Below are 22,763 nucleotides of genomic sequence, written 5' to 3' on the forward strand. Positions count from 1 at the left end.
ACCTGCCCCATGCTCCCCTGAGCCAGGAGTGGGATGATAAATCTCCATCAGGGTCCTGCCTCCCAGGGGTTTGAGGAACAAACAAACAACAGTTGATTTCTTCTTCCTGTTTCCATTTCTGAGGGAAGATGGCAAATTTCTCCATGGGAAGTCGAGGTGAAGATGCTGTTCAGGATCATGGGATCACAGAATAGTTTGGAACCTATTGAAAGGGACCTTAAAGCCCATCCTATCCTATTGTAAATGTAGATGAACTTAATGGGAAGAAATGACGATGTTTGACTTAATTCAGAAGACTGAATTAATTATTTATTGTAACTATGCTAAAATATATTAATATATTAATAACATATATAAAAAGGAGGGTACTAAAACTACATACTACTTTTCCTGACTCTAACTCTTAATACAACTTGTGACCCTCTCTTGAGAGTCCAGCCCCAGGTGGGTTGGATTGGCCATCAAACAATCCTAACCAGAATCCAATCAAGCACTCACCCCAGGTAAACAATTCTTCAAACACATTTTCATAGGAAAAACAAGGAGCAGAAATAGAAATTGTTTTCACTTTTATTTCTCTGTGCACCTTTATGAAAAATCCTAAGATGGAGAGAAATGTTCTTGCCACACTATCCCACCCCTGGAATTGCAGAATAGTTTGGTTTGAAAGGCACCTTAAAGCCCATCCCACCCCCTGCCATGGGCAGGGACACTTTCCACTATCCCAGGTTGCTCCAAGCCCTGTCCAGCCTGACCTTGGACACTTCCAGGGATCCAGGGGCAGCCACAGCTTCTCTGGGCCATCTGTGCCAGGGAGGAATTTCTTGGGCCTATTCAAGCCCAGAACCAGCAGAGGAGACATGATTCATGCAAAGGAAATTTCAAAACCTCAAATATTGGTCTTTGATTTTTTTAAAAAGCTCTCTCACTAAATAATAGTTAAATGTCTTACCATTAAGTTCACAGTAGCAATTCCACTTCATCCACTGTTTGCTTTTATAGGGGAGTATTTCAGTTGACAAGCTGTAATTGTCTATTAAAATATGTTTGGTGTTTATAAACAGGTAGTAAAAAGCCAGACTGAGATAGAGCAGATCCTACAAGCTCATGTTTGCAGCTCTGACCCTTCTGGTGTTTGCATAGAAATGCACAGTTTACATACAGAGCAAGAGAGATCATTTAATCAGCTCCTGGGGCATGCTCCAAATTACCAAAATAGCATGTTCCATGACTTCACCACCCACTTTGGACAGCAAAAGGGAACATCTAACTAATTTTGTAAAATCTCTGCTATATATATAGCAATAAAAATATGCTTGAAGAGCACAGTTTGCAAACAATGTTGATTTGGAGATAATCAGTTGTTCTGCACCTCCTTAGAAAACCCAGGCATTTGTGCTCTATTTTCCAGTCAAATTCTGCTGATTTTCAGTGCTCTCCTCAGGGTAGTGACTTAGAACAGGGACACAGAACCTGGCCTTCAGATTGCTGCCTGTTCCAAAGCTGATTATATAATATGTTAACATCAATATGGACAGTCCAGGCTGCTGCACAAAGTAAATTCTCCAAAGAACTAATTAGGTCTAGGATGAACCCAGTCCACTTTTAGTATTAACATTTTATATATGGCATAGACAAGGTGACAGTCTTGTTCTAAATTATGTTGTCGTTATTTCTAAGCAATTAATAGGAAATGACAGTACAGAAAAACTCTGCTAGAATATCACTGCATCATTGACCTTTTAGGACAAGTGACTAATAATAATTTAATGTCGAAAAACTGCAAAGGGTGGTTTTATGTGGAATAGAAAATGGCAACTCAGGTGGGAGCTCACTGGAGTAGCTGCTCATGCCAGCGACATGCTGTGGGCCTTCTAAGCTACACAGGGCAGATTCAACTGTGCTGCTGATAAATCTCCAAACACCCATCCCTTCAAAAGAAAAGAGATCCTTCTTAGTTTTGGCTGACATTCAGCCACCTGGCTGCCTGTAGGTTGAGGAGACGAAAGAAAGGGTGAAAGTTGGAGCAATTAGGATAAACCCAGCCAATTTTTGGCAATGAAAATCTCGGTTTTTTACAGCACCTTGGAACAGCATCAGCCTCCCCATAAATGAGGCACTGGGCATTGACAGAGGTGAGAACAGAAGTAGGATTTTGACTGCGAGGTCTTAAACAGGATTGTTGCACACCCTGAAAGATTCCAGGTCTCTGCATAGGTCAGTCCTCTGATGTCTCTAGAATCAGGTTGTGTTGGTCACAACATATCAGACCCCAGCAGGAGGAGAAAGTGATTCTTATTGCTGAACTAATTAGACTAATCAATGCACAAAAGAGAGCACAAGTGACAAAAGTTACAATTTCATATAAATAATTTAAGGCCTAAAGTGTTTTTCTCCCATGTCTTAATGTGATGTGACCAATTCAGTAGCCTTAAGAAATTAGACACCAAAGGAAATATTCTGCTGTCCTGAGTGTAAAATGAGAGCAGAAAGGGAAAACATTGTCTGACCTGACAGACTTTCTACAGTGTCCTGGAAGAGAAGTATCTGAGAGGGTTTAGTGTCCACACAGGCTGATCAAGTTTTTAACACTGTGCCCCAAAAGTGGCATTTTGGTGTGAGCACATCTCTCCTTCACTCAGATCCTGGAGCAGGTTGGCCTCACCCAGCACCTGCCATGCACAGGCAGCAAGATCAGAAACTCTGGAATTCAAAGGGGCCCTCCCAAGCTGCAGCCAGACCTTCTCCCACGTCAGGGGCTGGAGCAGCTGTGCTGTCACCTGCAAGGATGGGGGTGACACAAGGAGCTCCTCCAACCCTGCCTGGGAGCCTCACACTTCGGGGGCAAAGAGCTGGAGATGTCTGATCACAGAGGTGTGAAGAAGAAAGGTCCCCAGGAGGGGCAGCTTTGCAGGCTTTCCCTCGTGTGATCCCACCTGCCATCTCTGTGAGAGGACTTTACACTCATCCAAACAAATTAACAATTCATTTCCAACCCTGACACAAAGATTAACCCTGCCAATTAATTCCTTAATCTCTTGCTGCTGACAAGGCTCACAGTTGCCATGTGGATGCTTGTCCACTGGGGCCTGGAGCGGGGCCATTCTGTTGAATTAATGGAGCTGATGCTCAAACAGATTCCAGCAACACAAACCAGAGCTGCACCTCACCCACCCCCAGCCAGCCTGTGCTGAGCACCTGCACAAGGGCACACAGCATCTCAGTGCCTGTGGCAGCTTTTCCTGCATAAAGGGGGTACCTTCACCAATCCAGAGACATTTAGCCATGGTTCACTTGTTGAAAAATGCTTATTAGTCACCTCCACAACCAATGTGGTCAGCATTTTGCACGTTTCCAGTAGCAGCAAGGAAAAAACAACTCACAGAACTGAGTCAGTCTCCCTCCTGCCTCAGACAGCTGGGTTTGGGGCTGCAGGGAGGAGGGACAGCCACGCTGAGGCTGCTTCAGAGGGAGGGGTTAGATGAGAACTGAACTGACACGAGTTTGGAAATGTGTGAAGTACAATAAAAAGGAAAAGTAATGCTCAGTCACCTCAGGGAATCTTTGTAAACCAGCTGTAACAAATTGGGTCAATTTTCCTTTGTTTCTATAGGTTTTGCCACATATAATTAAACAGACATCGCCCATTAAGGTGCTTTACAAAGTGAACTAATACTCAATAAAATCTATGAATAATATTAAATTAAAGACTAAAACCTCTGGACATATAAACCAGGAAATTGCAGGTGTATAAACTAAGCAAGCAACAAAACCCCCACAATTTAGTGCCTGTTACAACTAGTCCAGTGGGTGGAACAAGTGAAGGGATCCCAGAACTGCAGGGAACACATGGATTGTATAAACCCACACGTAAATGGTGTTTACAGAGAAGTATGAGGAAGGAGGCAGGATGATACACTGGACAGGACACTCTGCTCCACACTGAAGTTGGGTAATGTCTGCGTGCCTTGGGGTTCTGTTGTTATTGTTGTTTTTGATGGATTTGGGCTCAGTGCTCAATTATACAATGAACTCCCTTCACACAGCAAGGCTCAAGGTCACCCCTTTGCAATGCCCAGCCAGCCAGAGGCAAGAAAAGCCTGGATTGTCCTGCAGAGCTCTGCCCACCTGTTCCTGACAGGGCAAAAGAAACATCTGCTGTTGGGGAGTTATGAAAAGGGAAACAACTTTCGATGCAAACATTGCATCTACCCTATTGACATGTAGGTATCTGTCACTGGTCACACTGGAGAGGTGCTGCCTTCTTCAGTACATCCTTTTTTTAAGGAGTGTCAGAGATCAGTATTCCTGCAGTGGAGGTGTTTTGCAGACACCACGTATGCCGTGTCGCTGGACAAGCAGCTCATCGTGTCCTCAGGTTTTCTTTCCATGGGACTTGACAGAAGGGTAAAAATCTCAGGGGCTCTTGCTCATGACATGGCATTTTGTGCAGGAATCCCAAGCTGTCCTTGTTGGTTCTTCACAGCATTTCCTTCATGAAGTCACTTGGTACCAATCTTCAGCAGGATTTGGGGCTCTGGGCATGCGTGGCTCCCACGGCTGTGTGTGGCGAGGGGTTAATTTGCTGCTTGCTGCAGGATGATTTGGCAATTCCTTGTTTTCTGAAGCTGCCACACTGTCTTCTAGGAGGTCCTGCTATAAATAGCTCTTGGGAGGGTGCCAGGGATGTATTTTTCCCAGGCAGAAGCCCAAATCTAGCAGTGAAATACTTGACAGTCAAGCATGGCACACCAGGACAGGGACACGGGCAGAGGGAGGGGATCTGCTGGTTGTGCATCGTGTGAGTTGGTAGGAAAACCCAAGCAGTGCTAAGACCACCACCCTTCCCTCTTGCACTCAAGTAATTTGTCTTGCTTAAAATAATTTATCGAATGCAACTTTCTGTAATCCACACCAAACACTGAGCAGAGCTCAAGCCATGCACAGATATTTTATCCCCATGCTAAACTGAGCTGTTCTGTCACCCCCTGATGCATTTGGCACATCATAGGCTGAATCCTCCCTCAGCCCATCTCCAACCCCCACCTCAGGCCAGTGCAAAGCAGAGAATTTCCATGAGGACTCAGCCTCCCCCTTCTGCTCAGAAAGCAATCACAGCAATCACTTGCATCTCCTGTCATTAAGCTGCCTGTTTTACCCCAGCTAGACTGTCCTCATGGGGATCTGGCACACACTTGGGATCCAGGCATGTTGGGAAAATTACTTCAAGGCTGTTTAGAGAGGTTCCCATGCCTACAACAGTTCACAGCTCAAGGGGATCCCCATCTCTGCCTGCAACACTCGCTGTTAAACACATGCTGCTGGAAAATTTTCCTTTGGGAAGGGAAAAGCATGACAGAGAATGGCCTGACATGGAGTTCAACATCATCAGCCTTGGAATGTTTTAATTTAGAGCAGGATGGCGATCCAGGATGGACCAGGCTTGGTTGTTTACCATCCCTCTTTCTCTCCCCCACCCACGCTCTCCATCCATTTACAGTGGTGTCACTTTTCCCGGGTATCAGCCATCAGCCACAGGCCTGAGCAGGCAGCAATTCCTCCCACTCCAACTGTACCCTGGCTACTCCCTTCTTCCCAGACAAGGGCACGCCAGTCATTCTTATCTTGGCTGCACCACAGCTCCAATCCCTGAGCAAAGAGGGCTGCTCTATCGCCAGACCTCAGCTGTTCAACCCTTCCCTGCCCCCTCACACCTAAATCACATGGATCCCAAAATCCCTGCTCAGGGCAGGGGTGGCAGGGGAAGGCAGGGAACAGGGCTTGCTGTGCTCTTGCTGTCACAGCTGTCCTTGCCAGCTCCACTCCTGTGAGCCAGAAATGAAACCATCCAGGCTGTGCCAACCATCCTGCCACGGCTGGCACTCGTTCCTGGCTCTCTGGCTGGCAGGGCTGTGGGAGGCGTGCTGGGATGCCAGGAGATGCCCCTTCTTGGGTGAGCCACCATTGCAGGAGCAGCAGGGCACCCTCCTGCCCAGGCTCTGGCAGCAGCACACGGCTCGCACACCGCGGGACCGCTGCCGTGCCAGCGCTTGTTTGAATAATGCCATTTTCAGGCTGACACCTGCAGAGGCGTTTGCATTTTGCTCTCTTGCACCTCAGTGTTTTAATTGATCTCGCAGCCTGAGATTTTCCTAAAATATTCAGTGGTTTCACGGCCTTGCTTCCAGGAGTGTTTTTGTTCCCCTTCAACAGACTGCAGGGCACGGTGACGTGTCACTTGTTCTCCTGATGATCTCGAGCTTTCCAGGCTCTGGAATTCCAGATGTTGGCTTTGCTGCCCTCATCCCTTGGCATCCTTTTCCTGCTCTCATCTCTTGGCAATGAAATGAAACCAATTTGCAAGAAAATCTATTGCAGACATTGTTGTCTTCAGCTGACTGGAAACTCCCAGATGCTTTTGCTGTTGCTGGCTTAGGAACGTTTGTGGTTTCTGGCATGTCTTTGACAGGTACGAAACTTGTACAACTGCTGAGTCATGAGCTGCACAGGGAGTGACACAACACACCCCACAGTCAACTTCCAGAGGTGGCCTTTGGCTGAAAATTCACTGGGAGGAGGGAGAGGTGAGCACCAAAAGCATCTGTGGGTACAGTGTGGGCTCCAGGCCAGCAGCAGCCGGGAAGAGGTGGCCCTAACCAGAAAGGGGTGTGTGGCTTCCACAGCCTCGTGGAGGATTAGGCAGAGCTCCTGGGCAGGACAGCTCACTTGGAATGCTGCTCCTTCCCTGAGTGATGGCTGGGAAGGGGGTAAATGGTGTCACACCTGCCTGAGAGCCAACAGCAGAGACAACTCTCACTCCTACCTACTCAAATATACACATGTGGCATCCTGTTCTCTCACCCCAGGCACCCCAGGGCACTTCTGGCAGATTTTTAAGGAATGTAATTACAAACACTATCAAGAAAAAACGGTGAAACATTATTTAGTCTCCATCAAGGACACATTTGGAAGGAATTTGTTTTTCTGCATCAGTTCTCTGATAGCCAAAGGACTCACTTTTTGGAAAGCATCCAAAATCCACAGCTGGAAGTTTGAGTTGCTTCTCTCTGTCTTTTAAAGCAGAAGGGAAGGAATGGCTCTGGAGAGACCCTGCCACTGCTGGGCAGCACAGAAACACCCTGGGCAGCTCCTATTTGGAGAGGTACATCTGAGACTCTCTACTGAATGAGCCAGGCTGGAAGGGATGAAGGGGCAACACAAAACCATCAGCACCATACAGACCTCATGGCCACGGTGATCTCTTGGTGAGGGACCACAAGTACTTGGTGCAGTTTGCTTTAGAATAAACAGGCAACCCAGTAAATTTGTCCAGGGTTAGTCATGCCAATAGCAGCCACAGCCTATTATAACATTACCAGAATTCATTAGGTGCTTCCCTGCCATCCATATGAGTAATAATAATAACAACGATTAAAACTTCACACATGAACAAGTTAATCCTGCTCTTTTAAAATGAAAGATATTGCTGCCCTTATTTTAAGGGTGGGAACCTGAGATAAGCAAGGAGGGTGACCTAATCATTGTTATTCTGTGGAGTACATGATCAGTACACGATCACTTACGGTGTTTCGGCGCCTGGTTCATTTAGGTAATTATTTTTGTGATCCACCCCTAAGTAGAACAACAGTGGCAAAGGTTTGGAAATGGAGAACAGACCATGCTGCTTTGTAGGATACTGGATACCCTTCTCACTACCTCTGACTGGAGGCAACCAATGCAGGAGTTTTGGGGAAGAAAATCAGGATATGACAGAGGAATGCTCCCTGCTTAGACCTTGGCTCCAGACCTAGTGAGCACCACAAGATTCATGCACGTTTTCACTGTACCCCGAAACTCCTGGTGTCAGGGACAGGCACAAAAAGGCAACAAAGATTTTGACATCTGTCTGGAATTCAGCCTTCTGGTCCAGAACCAGACATGGTTTCAACAAGGCTGGATTCAGCAGGATGTAGAAAGGACAGAGGGTCACCTGCCTCTGTGCCCACAGCCAGCTTGTGAAAACATCTCCCACCAGGCAGAGTTAAAGCTGTAGTTACCAATCACTCTGTACTTCTAATAAGCTTGTCCTGGAAAACTCTCCAAATGCTACTGACCAATCAGTCTTTACTGCTTTTTGTGCTGAAGTCACCAAGCACACAAACCTGCTACCAGTTTTACCTACCTCATAGCTCTTTATTTCAGATAGAAGAACCTTCTGCTTTTAGCTTCAAACACTCAATCCTTTTATAAGAATAAAATATTTAAGCCTTTATACCAAAATCTCCAAACACTCAATAAGCACTACAGTAATCCCCATCAGCCCTACAGTCAGCCTACGATCTGTACACATCACAGCAGTTTTCCTGGGGGATTCAGGAGTCAGTGAATCCCTGCTTTGCTCTCTAACACCAGAGGAGACAGGGGACAGGCCAGGAGCTGCAGTAGTTCCTGTGTAGCCAAGGAACCATTTCACCCTGTGCCTACATCAGGCACATTTCAGGAGCACTGGAAGCTGCCAAGCTGGAGAAAACCTCAGTGGAGGAGGCACCCAGAAAGCTTCTGGCTTAAACCAGCTTACTCCTGACTCTGCTGGAGTGACCCCTCAGCACACTCAGACCTAAGCCAGGGTCCCACCAGAGCAGCAGGATGCAGTTCACAGGGATATTTCTCACACTTGTAGTTTTATCCTCATGCTAAACTCACTTCTCCTCCAAGATGTTTTCAGCTGGGATAGAGTTAATTTTCTTGTTATTACCTGGTACAGTGCTGTGTTTTGGATTTAGCATGGGAATAATGTAGATAACACCCTGATGTTTTGTTACTTACAAATGCTTACTCTAAATCAAGGACTTTCAGTTTCCAGTGCTCTGCCAGTGAGCAGGTGAACAAGAAACAGGGGGAAGCACAGCCAAGAGAACTGACCAAAGGGATATTCTCTACTAGAGAATCTCAGAATCACCATATAAACTGGGGGGAGTGTGCTGGGAGATGCCTGGGGACAGGCTGGGCATCAGTCAGCACATGGTGATCAGTTGTGTTGGGTTTTACTCCTCTCTCTTTGTCCTTACAATTACTACTGCTACAATTAGCATGAATATATTACGTTTTGTTTCAATTAATAAACGCTTCTTATCTCAGCTCACAAGTTTTTCTTTCTGATGCTCCTGCCCACCAGGGAGAGAATGAGTGAGTGGCTGTGCTGTACTTTGCTGCCAGCTGGGGCTATGCTGTGACAAAAGGTGACAGCAGAAAGCTGTGATGGTGGTGCACGACAGAGAGAGACATTCAACACTTCCTGGGAAAATCCACCGTGTCCCAGTGTGCACCTTTCCCACTGACACCTCTGCCTGGGGGCAGGCACCGCTGCTGCTCAGTTTCTCTAAGCTGGTGGCAAGGGCAGCAGAACAACTGGCTTTTGCACATGCTGCTCTGAGATTTGTGCAATCATATCCAGCGGTTTCCAAAGCTTTGGGATTTTTGCAAAAGAGTTTGCAAAGCAGCAAGAGGCCTTTGAGAATTGCAGCCCTTGAAAAGTCAGCTCAACCACGTCGCTGTTACTTGCTGGCAAATAAAACAAACAAAACACCACCTCTGTCACATGCTGAACTGTGGAAAAAACAGCCTGTTTTCTTCATCTTCCTGCCCTGCTAACCACAATCTGAGAGATGTGAGCAGGATCATGTGCTCTCCTGCAGGTTGAGGCTGGTGGAGAGAGCTAGGGAGGATGGTGGAATTTCGGATTGGGTTTGGACACGCAGCCTTGCAATGCCAAGTCAAGAAATCTCATTGGGTTTGTGCAATGAACACATCTGACAGGGTACCAGGAGAAAGGGAAACCCCAAAAGGATGAAGAATATATTCAAACTCCATAAGACTCATGGAGTCATTTTCCAGAATCCAACAACCACCAGTCCCAAAGCTCTTCCCAGCCTGACCCTCTCCTCATTACCCTGCCAGTGATTTGTGTTGTGCTTTCCCTGAACCAGGTGCTCTGGAGCAAAGGTGGGAGGCCACATCTGGCTGCAAGGCCTTTCCAGGGAGCCCACGAGTCTGGCATATCCCCAAAGCATTCCTAACCTCACCCAACTCCCAGAAAGGATTTTCCAATGGAATGGCAGATGCAGCTTCTTCCTACCACATTCAGGTCCCTCAGTTCAGGAGAAGACCACTGTACCTCTCTCTTTTCAGCTCTCTTTCCAGGCCAGAATCCATCAGTGAGGGTTTGGGCAGCGAGGAGCAGTGTGGCACTTCATAAAGGAGAGTGGAATGATTTTCCAGCCCAAAGGCCATGCCAATCCCTCCCTGACACTGCTCACCTCGTTCAGCCGTGGCTGATGACTGGCTGCACTGCAGCTTCCACCAGACACGTTAAACTAATTGTTTTAGGGGATTTCTATTTCCAGTTACACCCCAAAACAGTCCATTATTGGCAGAACTGGGGTGACAAAGGAGGTCAAAGGAACCTTTCCAGCATCCAGACAACGAAGTATTCATTTGATACATAAAGTTATTGCATTGCCTCACACACCCTGTTCTCAGGCTGCAGAGGACCCTTTCCTCCTCAGCAGCTCTGGTCAACACCAGACCTCTGTGCTCAGCCCCTGCCCTGGTTTTGGCACAGGGGGAGGCTGATAATCCTCTGGGCTCCACACACACATGACCTGCTTGGCTCTGCATTGGACACCAGCTGCATCAAGCTGTGGTTTTGCCACCTACGTGATATAAAAGAGCAACCCTGTACAGCAGAGGACTCTGATGGATCAGATTGAAATAGCAAACTAATGCTGGTCTATCCAGGCCACTAAGAATCAGAAATCAGATTAGGGAGAAGTCACTTACTGCACTGTCCTCCAAACAGGAATTATTCAGGGGATATCATGGAAGTGAAAAGGCTATCAGGAATGAAATTAAATGACCAAAAAATGCTCAAGCACAGGGTGAAGTCTCCATCCACTGAGGCACATTGAGCAAAGGGTACATTGCAGGGTGAGGACTGACAGCAGCAGCCTTTGCTTACCCCAAACATGGCACTCCATTGTTCTCATCAAGGATGGACACTGGACTGCATAAGGGTTCAGCAAATATTAATTTTAAATAGCTGGGAACATAACAGTAAGGACCTTGTAATTCTGCACATCAAGATCACATTCCCACATGTTGAGCCCGGGGCTAACATGACTCTGCATCCAATCCTGCTGGCCAGGAGACTCCTCTCCCCATCTCAGAGGGGTGAGGATCACTCATGGCTCTCTGTTGGAAAAGAAACTGCCTTCCTGCAGAAGAGCTGTGCTTGTATCAAATGATCAGAAAATTCAGATTTTCTCTGGCTGAGTGTTGAGTGTTGTTCTGCCCCAGCTGCCAGCACTGGGGCACTCAGGGAGCTGGGGTGTCACAAGGGCTGCCTCAGCAAGCCTGGGGCCAGCAGCCTCACAGGTTGGAAAGCATCAGAAAAAACAGATGCCATGTCCCAAAGACAGCAGTGCTCACTGTATATAAAGAGCTGAACTCCAAAATAATCCAAAAAAACAATGAACCCTCAGAGTTCTTCTCCCTTTACCATCAGCTATGCTTCGTCTTAGTGTCTGGGACACCACAAAGCTGATGACTGGAGGGAATAAAACAGAGCTCTTGATCAAAATCCAATCCTATTATTTTCCAGCTTGTGGAACAGAGACAAAACAGCATTTAAGTGTCTCTCATTTGCCAGTGACCTTTGAGCAGAAATGCCCTGGCAGCCCTGTTTGCGTTTCCGTCGCGGTGAGCTGTCCCACGGCTCCGCTGCCGGAGTGGGGAGCCCGGGGAGGGGGAGCCCGTGGGGGTTTCACTTCTGCACCACCTGAACCCTCAGGTGGCTTAAACATCCTTTAACTGCCCTGTTAATGCTTTCAGAGTCACACAGGCCAGCTGAGAAGATACAAACATTTCACAGTCTGGATTTCCATGGCTCTGTGCAAAGCAAAGAGATCCAGGAGGTCTCCTTTGGTCTCACAGAGTTTAGAGCGTGACCCCGGCTGGATTAATCCCCCCCAAGTTCCAAAACCACCATTGGAAAACAAAAAATGCTTCCCCAGTCATTAACACTGAATATTACCATTATTAAATGCAATCAGCTGAAAACAGAAGGACCTGACAGAGCAGAGTAAGGGACTGCAAATCTCCCAGATTTTACAAGTTCAATACAAAGCCTTTTCTGACTGGCTGAAAATACTGAGATGAGATGAGATTTTTTTAAAATATGGGAAATGTTGAAATAATACTGCTTGGTCCAGAAGTTGTTTGGGATTTAGATACAACTGAACAGTATAATCTTTTGTAGAACATTTCTGAATAGTATAAGATTCATCAAATATAATCCTAAAGAAATCCTTGGCTGTTTAATTATTCTGTTAAAAAAAAAACAAAACAAAACAAACAAACAAAAAAAAACCTCAAAAAAACAACCTCAGAAGAATTTCAATGTTAAATAACGCATCAGAATAAAAATGAGCCTCTGATTTTAAGCACTTCTAAGAGAGTCTTCTGGAAGCAAATCTGAACCCCTGATCCTGTGCCACTTGGTGCTGGTGTCAAATAGTTCTCCTTAAAAATTTCATTTGTGAGGCTACAGTAACTAGAGAATTTGGGGGGAAAAACCTAAAACAAAAAAAAAAAAAAAAAAAAAAAAGGAAGAAGATTTGCACCAAACCTCACAGTGAGCCTCAGAGATGTGGAAAGCCACAAGTGTTTACATCAACCTCACATGTCGAGGCTGCCCATTCATTCACACTGTGCCTGTGTGTGGCTGATCCTGGCCGTGCTCCTGGACACGTGGCCAGTACCTCTGGTGGCCACCAGTCCTCGTGGCCATGTGGCTCCTGCAAGCCTGGGGACATCAGGGATTCCACACAAGCTCATACAGTGCCCACAGCAGTCACAAAGCAGAACGGAAACCAGGGATGATTACTGGGAAAAAAAATAATTTCTTTCTCACAAGGCCCATCTGTGAGGTCACTTCCCAGAAGAGATTTCCTGGGTGGTATCTTGGCCAGCCTAGCAAGACAAATTTCTCAGTTATTGCAAGTAAAAGCCTGACTTTTGGAGAATCAATGCTTTCACTCCTGGAAAGAGCTAGGACATGTAAGCCATCACAGCAGCACAGTGTGAATCCCCTCCTTTCCAAGCTCACTGGCCACTTGGAGATCCAGCCAGCATCCCAGAAACACCAGCACTGGCTCTTTCTCCTCTCAAAGACCAAAACCACAGGGCAGACTGTCCCTGGGAAACCTGAGGGTCCAATCCCACAACTGCACCAGGCACACTCAGCTCTTTCTGGGGTTTCTGCTTGCAGCAGGAATGGCAACAGCAACACTCCTGCACAGACTGCACCTCCTCCTCCTGATACAGCCTCTGAAGCCACATCCCTTGTCCCTTCCCTTCACCCCATCTGCATAAGAAACTCTCAGAGTCTTCAGGCTTCCCTGGGGAACCCAGTGGAAATGAGCTTTCTGCTTCCAGTGCAGAACTTTCTGCTGTGCCAAGGTGTGTGCCAGGGGTGCTACAACTCTGGCATCACCAAAGAGCAGCTGTGAAGACTGTCTTCAGACTATTTTTCCAAAGTCCTATAACTGGAACTTAATGGGGTATTTTCTACCTTTATCTTCCTTCCCTCTCCCCCATCTCTGAAGTGTTTTTCTCAAAATCCCAAGACATTTGCCCAGTGTGCCACAGAATTAATTGTTTTCTGGTGGATGATGGGTCATTTTTCACCATCTCCACTGTGGCAATGCAGGGCAGATGCCCAGAGCTCTGCTCACTGTTCAGACACACTAATCAGTGGGATCTGTGAAGAAACTTACTGTCTTTCAAAACACACACATGATTTCCACCAACAGATTATATTGCAACAGAACTCTGTGGTTTTGTTTCTTCATACTATGACACTGCTGGAATAAAAACATTTCATGACCTCAGGATAAAGGGGGAAGGATCTTACAAAAACTACAACAAACAAATGACACAACCCCTCCCTTAAGCTGTGGGATCCTCCTTCCCCTGTCCTTTTTTCCACTTTCAGTTTTGCACTCTGATGTTCTCAGGTCTCTGGTGAGCTCAGGCATTGCAGTACCAGGCAAGCAGCTTGGGAAAGCCTCATTTGCAGTGAAAATACTGCTCCAGCTCTGAGTGGACATGAGAGCCACTGCCCAGGATGGCCACTGACCCTGGTAATAAGCTGCTTTACACATGCTGAATTAAAAAAAGAGACCGTCTCTGCTACCACAGGGTATCTAAAAATCCAGAAGCAATCTTCCTGCTTCCTGGCACCAGAAATGACAGAGGCATATTAAAATACTGTTTTCTGAGAGGGGACACTGCTTAGCAGAAGCTTCTCAGCAGAGCAGTGCTCTGGGGCTCTCATCCAGGCTGTGATCACATTTTGCCAACACTGCTGAGAAGCCCTGAGCCAGTGCTGGAAGGGTGCAGCACACTTCATGCCTTACCTGGCTTTGGAGCAGCAGTGCAAAAGCCCACCTAGCTCCAGGTTTAACTCAGGAGTGCTGGCTCATGAGCCACAGCCCCGAAAATCTGCAGTTACAAACCTCCATATCTGCTCCTGGGAGTCCCACAGCTATGGCTTTATCATCTGGAAAAGAACAGCATTTCAGCTTGGTTTTGGCTTCATGGGCAAAGACCAGACCCAGAGGCAGGACAGAGGTGAGGAGTAAAAAAGGATAGCAGGTCCTGAGGGATGCACATGTGCTGTCCTTACCCATCCTATAGCACAGCACAGTGGCAAGGCAGTGACACTTTGAAATTTTCAGATGGCATTTAAGACACTTTCACTGCAGGATAAACAGGATTTTGTTCCAAAAATATGTTAGTGAAACGTTTCTGCCAGTTCATCTCCTGTTCTCAGAGTAGGAAGGTGTAGGCTGATTTCCTGACAACTCACACTGAAACAGACCAGGAAACCAAGAGATTTCTCCTGGATCTACCTGTAGGGAAGGAATTTCTTTGCTGCCATCACTGTGTTTTCCAGTGCCACTATTTTAGAAACCCAAGCATCTCACTCCTGTAGCCACTGTCACAGGTGAACACCGAAAGAGGACAGAGAATGACTGATTGCTTCAGAATTCCTGCATATTTGGGAGTTCCTGAGTCTCTCCTGGTGAGTTTCCCCATGATTAGTGAGCCCTTGCTGGAAGCCCATCTCAACCTGGACACTGGGACTAAATTGAACTGGCAGGAAAAGAAGGGAAGGGAACAAGTGCTCTGGGCACAGGGAGCATTGGAGACAGGAATGCGACTCAGCAGGCAGTCATGGTGGGTGCAGGGAAAAGCAGAGAGGGATGAGGAGAGAAAACACAGCCCTGAACACTCTTACTCACAAATACAATCCTTACTTGCCTGAGAAAATGATTCAGTCTTGCAAACCATATGAGGATTAGAAGGAGCTTCCATGCTTTCCTTTACACAGAGGCATTTACATGTAGCATTATTCTCCATATTGCACTATCATGCATTTCCCCAAAAGATGCAGGACTATCAATAATTTAGGATTCAAAAGCACAAAAACAATCCACTTTATCTTTCCTTTCTGTAGATGCCCAGTGCCCTGATCCTGGCAAATGACCTAGATTCCTGGGAGAAGAAATTTAATCACTCACAGGGAGCTGATGCTGAAAAGATCACAATATTTGTTCTCTGATCCAGTCACAAAGACGTCATCGAGCTTACAGCACTCCAACTCCTCGTGAATAATCTGCACAGAAATATCACCCAGGAAGCTCTTTACGGAGAAAGGGAATGTGCAAATACCGTGCTGAGGCTTTCAGCTCCATGGGCATGTGACACTGTTTGAATTTTATGTTCAGTGTCCCAGCCAGAAATCTCATGTGGCAGCTGGTCTCCAGAATTCTGTAGTATGATAATTAAATGTCTGCCTATAAACAAGTGTTTGTATTACAAGTGCTTTCCCATGGTATTTATCTGTGCAGCAGGAATCTGAGGCAGGCACAGAGGCAGTAGAAGTTTTTCTTGGGTCTAAGCAAGTCTCCTATCCCAAGAGAAATAGAACGGCATAGTCCTAGCAATAAAAATAATTAGTTCTATTACATTTGTATGGGACATGTATCTTTTATTTCAAAGAATTCTCAAAGCTATTTACTACCTGAATATCTATCTCAGCATATGAAATTGCTGCTCCATCATGGGCCAATTGCAACCACAAATTCCCACGGGGAGTTTGCAGAATCTCTGGCTCTTCTTTGGGAAGGAGTCCAATAGTTGGTACCAAAACCTCTGGAAGGAGGGTAAAAAAACATCCCATGCCATTAAATCCAGCCACCAGTTCATAAAAGTCCAGGTGTAGTTTTGCCTGCTGAAGGCAGGACTGCATTTTAAGCGAGAATAGATTTAATTAGTGGTATTTGAACATGATTACTTAAATTAGGAAAGGGGGGAAATAAAAGCAGACAGAGCTCCAAAAAGTATTAATATTAATCTCCCCACTGCAAACTTAAAAAATGTGGGAGAGTTGAGGACGAGAAGAGAAATTGCCAAAGGGAAATAATGTTTCTCCTAACAAGATGTCCTGGATCAAGCCACAACACAAGATAATGCAGGGTTTGGGAAATAAAACCAGATAGAAAATGCCTGGAGTTAAGAACCCTGCTGCTTAAAAGCAGCTCTGAATTCCCATCACTGCAGGTTACACTGGAGTGGTTCTGCTTTGCTTTGTATTTAACTCTCTACATTTCACTCCTGCTCCCGTGGAAAGCCAAGCTTGGATCTGGGATTACAGCACGGGGGCTGATGAGCACATTGGCCAGCTGGTCCCGGGAAGGGAAGGGAAGGGAAGGGAAGGGAAGGGAAGGGAAGGGAAGGGAAGGGAAGGGAAGGGAAGGGAAGGGAAGGGAAGGGAAGGGAAGGGAAGGGAAGGGAAGGGAAGGGAAGGGAAGGGAAGGGAAGGGAAGGGAAGGGAAGGGAAGGGAAGGGAAGGGAAGGGAAGGGAAGGGAAGGGAAGGGAAGGGAAGGGAAGGGAAGGGAAGGGAAGGGAAGGGAAGGGAGCCCCAGCCGAGCCCAGCCGCCATTGGCTCACCTGGCAGAGCTCTGCCCTGGCCAAGGCAGCCCTGCCAAGCCCAGGCATGGCTCGTGATGAATGGAGAACACATGCAGCAAGTCTGGCTGCAGCCAAACAGCCTCAGCCCCCTGGATGGGAGCCAGCAGATGCAGCACCACGCGTTTTACGACATGCAGAGACAGGGAGTGTGGCCAGGCATCCCCAGCAACAGGCTCAGCACCTCTTCTCCCTTATTTATGGGAGACCTGTTCTGCCCAGGGTTCATGCTCCAAAGAGCTAAATATCCACTGACATAAACCGCCGGTGATACCTGGAATTAGGCTGAGTAATTTGCAACAGGGCTAGAACTTTATCTGCTGTAAATCAGAGCAAAAGGGAATGAAGCAGTTCCAGGCAGATCTGCTCTGTAGAGGAAATGCCTTAAATGCCCAGAGGAGCACAGTATAAAAATGGAAACAGCCTGATATAAAACCTCTGACGTCAGAGGGACTGTTTCCTCCAGCCCCAGCCAGCTCTAATAAAAATCCACTGAGAAGTTCCAGAAGCAGCATTTACTTTGGAGTCCAAAAGACTAATTCAGGCTCTGCTATAAAAAGAATTTTGAGAACTTATTTATGTGAACTGGTGGTCGCCCTGGTGTGCTTCCCTGTGCCTCCTGCTGCTCCAGACAGACCCACAACCATGGATGGCTTCCCAGCCATCAGCTGTGTGCTTGTTCTCAGTCCCCTGCCCGTGGGGGGAAAAGCAGCAAAATAAATTAATAAAGTGCATTTCCTGGAAGCTGCAGTAATAATTTCTTCCCCTCAGAACTGCAGTAGGTAAATCCCCCATACAAGAGCTGTTTCTGTCTTATCATATCACCCTGCAGAGCATCACTGTCCCCTTCCATGTGTCCTTGATGAATGCCCCCGGGCAGATTTAGTGACACAAAGGCTGTTACATCCCACAGCTCACCCTGTTAGTCACAGTCCTGGCTGTTTTCCTCATCTTTACATCCCCACTCCTTCTCCAAAAGACTCAACTTGTTTACATCCAACCCAGGTCTGAACATTTTCCTCTCCACCTCAGGGAAGGACACCCACTGGGGGACAGATGAGCTATGTAATGGCCTCCTGACATTCTTGCAAGGCAATTTGAAAGGTGAAAAAGTAAATAAAGCCCTGGTGCCTGGGGATGTTTCCCTCTGTGGTGGTTTGCTCTGCCTGGCTGACTGCAGGCTCAGTACCAGGGAGCACACGTGTGCACACACCCAGCCTGCGCCGTGCCCACAGTCCTCCACAAGAAACCAGGCCAACTTCCAGAGTATTTATAGATCTTGAAAAAGAGCCAGAACCCTCTCTCCAAGAGGATGCACAATTTAACATTGTGCAAAGTCATTAAGCCTCACAACACCGACTGCACACAGCCCTGATCTGGTAATGGGGATGGCAGCTCCTCACCAGACCTCGTTAGATTAGTTCACATAATTGCAGGCACCCTAAAATACCTGTGAAATCCCACTGATCCCAAACACAGAACAAAACAATTGCTGGCAATGACAGAGGCATAAATGTACATTTAAAGTTTAGCACAGGCCTCTGCTAATGGCAAAGAATCCAGCAGCAGAGACATGAATTTACATTTTCATCACACAAGTTCTCTGCTCCCCGTTTATCAGAAGGGAATATTTTACAGTTTTTCATTTGAATTTTAACTCCATTTTGAAGGATTTCCAGCCCTCTGACACATGCTATCCCACATATAGAAGGCCTTTGAAGACAGCCCCAGCAGTTAATGGGGATGAGGTTGATGGTCTAAATTAGAACAGTTCTCTTTTACCCTTGGACTTTCTTTAGCCTGTCTGACGGAGGAGATTAAGGAAGTAAAAGTTCACAAACGGATGATTTACCAAGGGATTGCCACAGGTTAGCTTTTATTTAAAGCTTTCTCAAGCATCTTATCTTGCTGGGCTTTAAAGCTGAACAGTCACCTTGGCACCCACCTCTGTTTCCTGAAGTGTGGCTCTAGAAATGGCTGGGGAGGCCACCTGAGCTACCAGGACACTGCCAGCCTGTGACATTAAAGAGGGCAGATAATCAGCAGGCACTGGCACTCACAACCAGGCTGAAATGTCAGGTCTGTGCACTACAGTCCTGTTCCAAGAGGCACAGGCACCTGATCCAGCAGATCCCAAATTTTCAGCTGCTCAAAAGTGGCTTTTTCGGTCTCCAGATGTAACATAACCTTGAAATATCTCCTTGGCTCTGCCAAGAGCCTGAGTTAGAAGCTTCACATCCTGAATTCCTTTAAGCCTCTTCTCAGCAGCACTTCATCCTGTCCCATGGTGTGCAGCACCATGGGGAATCTTTAAAATTTGACCAAGGATGTCTGTGCCCACTATTTGCACTCTCTTTCTCCACTCCATTTCCATGCATGTGTTTAAGAAGTCTCTGGATGAAGAGTATTATTTCAGTTCCAGGGGTTATTACTGCTGGTTAGGTTAGATAGTGTCACTGAACTCACTGAAGTTCTACCAGAGAAAATTCTCACCTGAAATCACCCACCTGGGCTTCTGAGCAAAGCCCCCAGTTCAGCCAGACCACAGGCATTTAACTCCAGGCCCACTATTTTACCCCACAGGGTTAAGGGACTGACAAAAAGCCAGTGAAGGACTGACAAAAAGCCATGCCAAAAGCACCAGCAGGAGAAGGGAACAACTCCTAAGCAGACCATATTAGCTCTGTAACAAATGTTGTTTGTTCTTTCCCTTAACATCTTCACTGCGGTCTTAGCAGACTGCATTTCATCACTGCCCACTACAGCTTTAACAAAAAACAAGTTCTTTTAATTAAAAAGTGGCTACAAAGCCTGAAACCCTTAGTGATGGACAGACAGACAGACAGACATTCTGATTGCAGGCTCCTCAGTTTCCTTGCTGTGCCACTGTGTGGCAAAGATCTGTCTCCTGAGTGGCAAGAAGCGAGATCCATTTGATGGCTGTGGTTCTCTGCCACTCAGATTCCAAATGCTCCCCAGCCCCACACTCCAGGGCTCTTTTTCCCTGCCACGAGGGGCTGTGTGCATCCCATCTCCAGACATTTGCAGTGTGCAACTGGAGCTGTCTGGTAATGCTCTACATATGGGCTTGAAAGAACATTATTGACAGCATATTGCTTAAACTGGGTGAGCAGCTACTTCTCAACCTGTTTTCAACCTCATAATTCAGCAGTGTCCAAATTAATTTTATGATAATCTCATGCATCAGTAAATTCAACTCACAGGTGGCTGACAGAACCCAAGATTTTGAAAATTATGTGCATTTCTCTTCAGGGAACAGACACGGGCAGAAGCAAAGGCTTGATTGCAGCCTGTGTATTTTTAGACACGTTAATTAAATCTGCCACATCATTTTAGATAGATGGCTCTGCAACTTTAATCCCAAGGTGCTGCCTTTCAGAGGGATTCCTGCGGGAGTCAATTATATTTTGTTTGCACAGTGTTAACAGGTGGAACCTGCAACTCTAAACTCCAGGCATGGAAATGAAAATCCAAAGAGCAAATTCTATTCACTTTGCTAAAACAACTGTAATTGCAAGCAAATATCCAGAAGCCGCCTTGGGATAAATTACCTTTCCCAAACTCTTCAGAAATATGGTTTACCCATCTATCCAACTGCTGGTCAGGCCTGGCTCAAAGAAAACTAGGACTGGTTCCCCATTTTCTCCCCTAACCTTACTGCTTTTGGTTTCTTATAGAATCATAGACAGTTTTGGGTTGGGAAGGACCTTACAGACTATCTTGTTCCACCCCCTGCCATGGGTAGGGACACCTTCCACTATTCCAGGCTGCACCATCCAACCTGGCCTTGGGCACTTCCAGGGATGGGGCAGCCCCAGCTGCTCCAGGCAATCTCCCTACCAACATCCAAGCCTTCCCTCAGAGCCCTGGGCAGCTGCTGAATTATCTGTCAGCAGAACTCCAGTGAGGCTGAGGAACTTCTATTTAAAATAGAGATGGACATCTCAGGCATGATATTTTTCACACCTCTGCATACAGTAAACTGGAATATAGGCCTGGCAACAAAAACTACAATTGAAAGAGATATTTGTGCATTGGTTGGGATTTTTGTCTTCTCCCACCAAAGGCCACCGTGTCCCTCAAGGCCTGCCCCAGGTACCACACAGCCCTTTTGTGGATATTGCATTACAAAGTCCCCATGTTGCTTTGCCACTGTCACAGAAAGACAGGTGACAGAGTGTAGGTGACAGGATCACTACCCAGAGATGCCTCGTGCTCTCCAGAGCTCTTTTTACCATCCAAAGGTTTTTAGCATCTCACATCTATCAGAAAGCTGGCCAGGGGTCACTCTTATCAGCAAGTTATTTGGGCTGATTTATAAATGATGACAAACAACCCTCTCAGAGCCAGAGTCCAAATACCCCAAGAGGCTGTTTGAGGAAGGGAAAGGAGATTTGGAGCACAGGCATCATTATCTTATCAGCTCTGTTGTAACTCTGCTAAGCTTCCTTTCTTAGGGTTTATTTTACCAAGGTTTCTCCATACTTAGGCCTCTGTTCTGCATCATTTTGGTTGCACATCAAAGGGTGAGTCAAAAGCTTCATGGGGAGGGGAGGTGCATACGTGCAAAAACAAATGTCAAGTCCTCTGTACTTCATTGACTTTGGGATCTGAGTGGCACGAAAAAGCACAACAAAGCCATGGGAGTAAAGCATCCAGCCAGATCACATCTGTCTTCACACTCAGATTCCCACAGGGGTACCTGAAAACCCCAGGAAAAATGTCATCTCAATCTAAATCTTACAAAGAAGAATGAGATTGAAACTGCAAGTCTATTTCACCTGTAGTATGATTCCAGGCAAGTTCCTGGCTCTCATTTATTATCAGCACTGAAGAGTGAGGCCCACACCACTGAGGTTCACTCCATTGGATGGATTATAATTTCCATTTCACACAGCACCTGGAGCTGGGTTTGATTCATTAGAGATAGGAGATCTGGCTTAGATTTTGGGACTGAGCCACTTCTCTGTTCTGCACCTTAACTGGAACAGGAATATCATCTGGAAGATGCTGCTTTGAATTGCTTTCCCTGTCTCTAGTGGAAGGGCACTCACTCTATTGACAGATGGAGCTTATTTAATTTAATAATGGCTGATTTTAATCAGACTTAGAGTTCATAGCAATTAGCAATTAAGTCCTCAGTTTCTGCAGAGGTCAGTGGTGTCTCTCACAGACAGCTGGGCGAGATGTGGGGGGTGCAGGGAGGTGGCAGCTGAGCCAGGCTGGATCAGGGAGCATCACACATTCCCTGCACCCTATTGGGGACACTGAACCTCAGAAATTGTCAATTCAGTGACAAGTGCTGCCCTCACCCAAAACCATCCTGCACTGGGGTTGTTTCCTGAGCACACACTCCTGACAACCCACATGGGAAACTGATGCAGTGAAAATGAGAATTTGCAAGTGGCTGTGAGCTTCAGCTGTTTGTGTGTTTATACACAGCATCCTGCAGCCAGGGTTGTGCTGCAGAGTCAAGGGACACCTGAGGCCACACTTAACCTGCTCAATGTGCCACAGACAGCACAGCTAGAGACAGAATCGAGAAAAGGAAGCATGAGAGTCACACTTCTGCACTGAAAAATCCCAGCAGGCTTTGTGAAACTGCTAAAAAAACAAACAAACAAACAAAAAAAACCAAAAAAAAACC

The 22,763-nt window shown here is 46.5% G+C and overlaps 1 long non-coding RNA gene across 1 annotated transcript; it reads right to left on the minus strand.

Moving 5' to 3' along the window:
- Position 1: 1 nt before the first annotated feature.
- On the minus strand, positions 2-22,763 carry LOC146766553 (uncharacterized). The gene is made up of 2 exons (XR_014957683.1): positions 15,645-22,763; positions 2-165 (listed from the first exon to the last, which is right to left on the minus strand). It is a non-coding gene; the product is annotated as an uncharacterized LOC146766553 (long non-coding RNA).

The sequence above is a fragment of the Lonchura striata genome, chromosome 10 (assembly GCF_050655825.1).
Source record: "Lonchura striata isolate lonStrDom1 chromosome 10, ASM5065582v1, whole genome shotgun sequence".
NCBI classification, from domain to species: domain Eukaryota; kingdom Metazoa; phylum Chordata; class Aves; order Passeriformes; family Estrildidae; genus Lonchura; species Lonchura striata.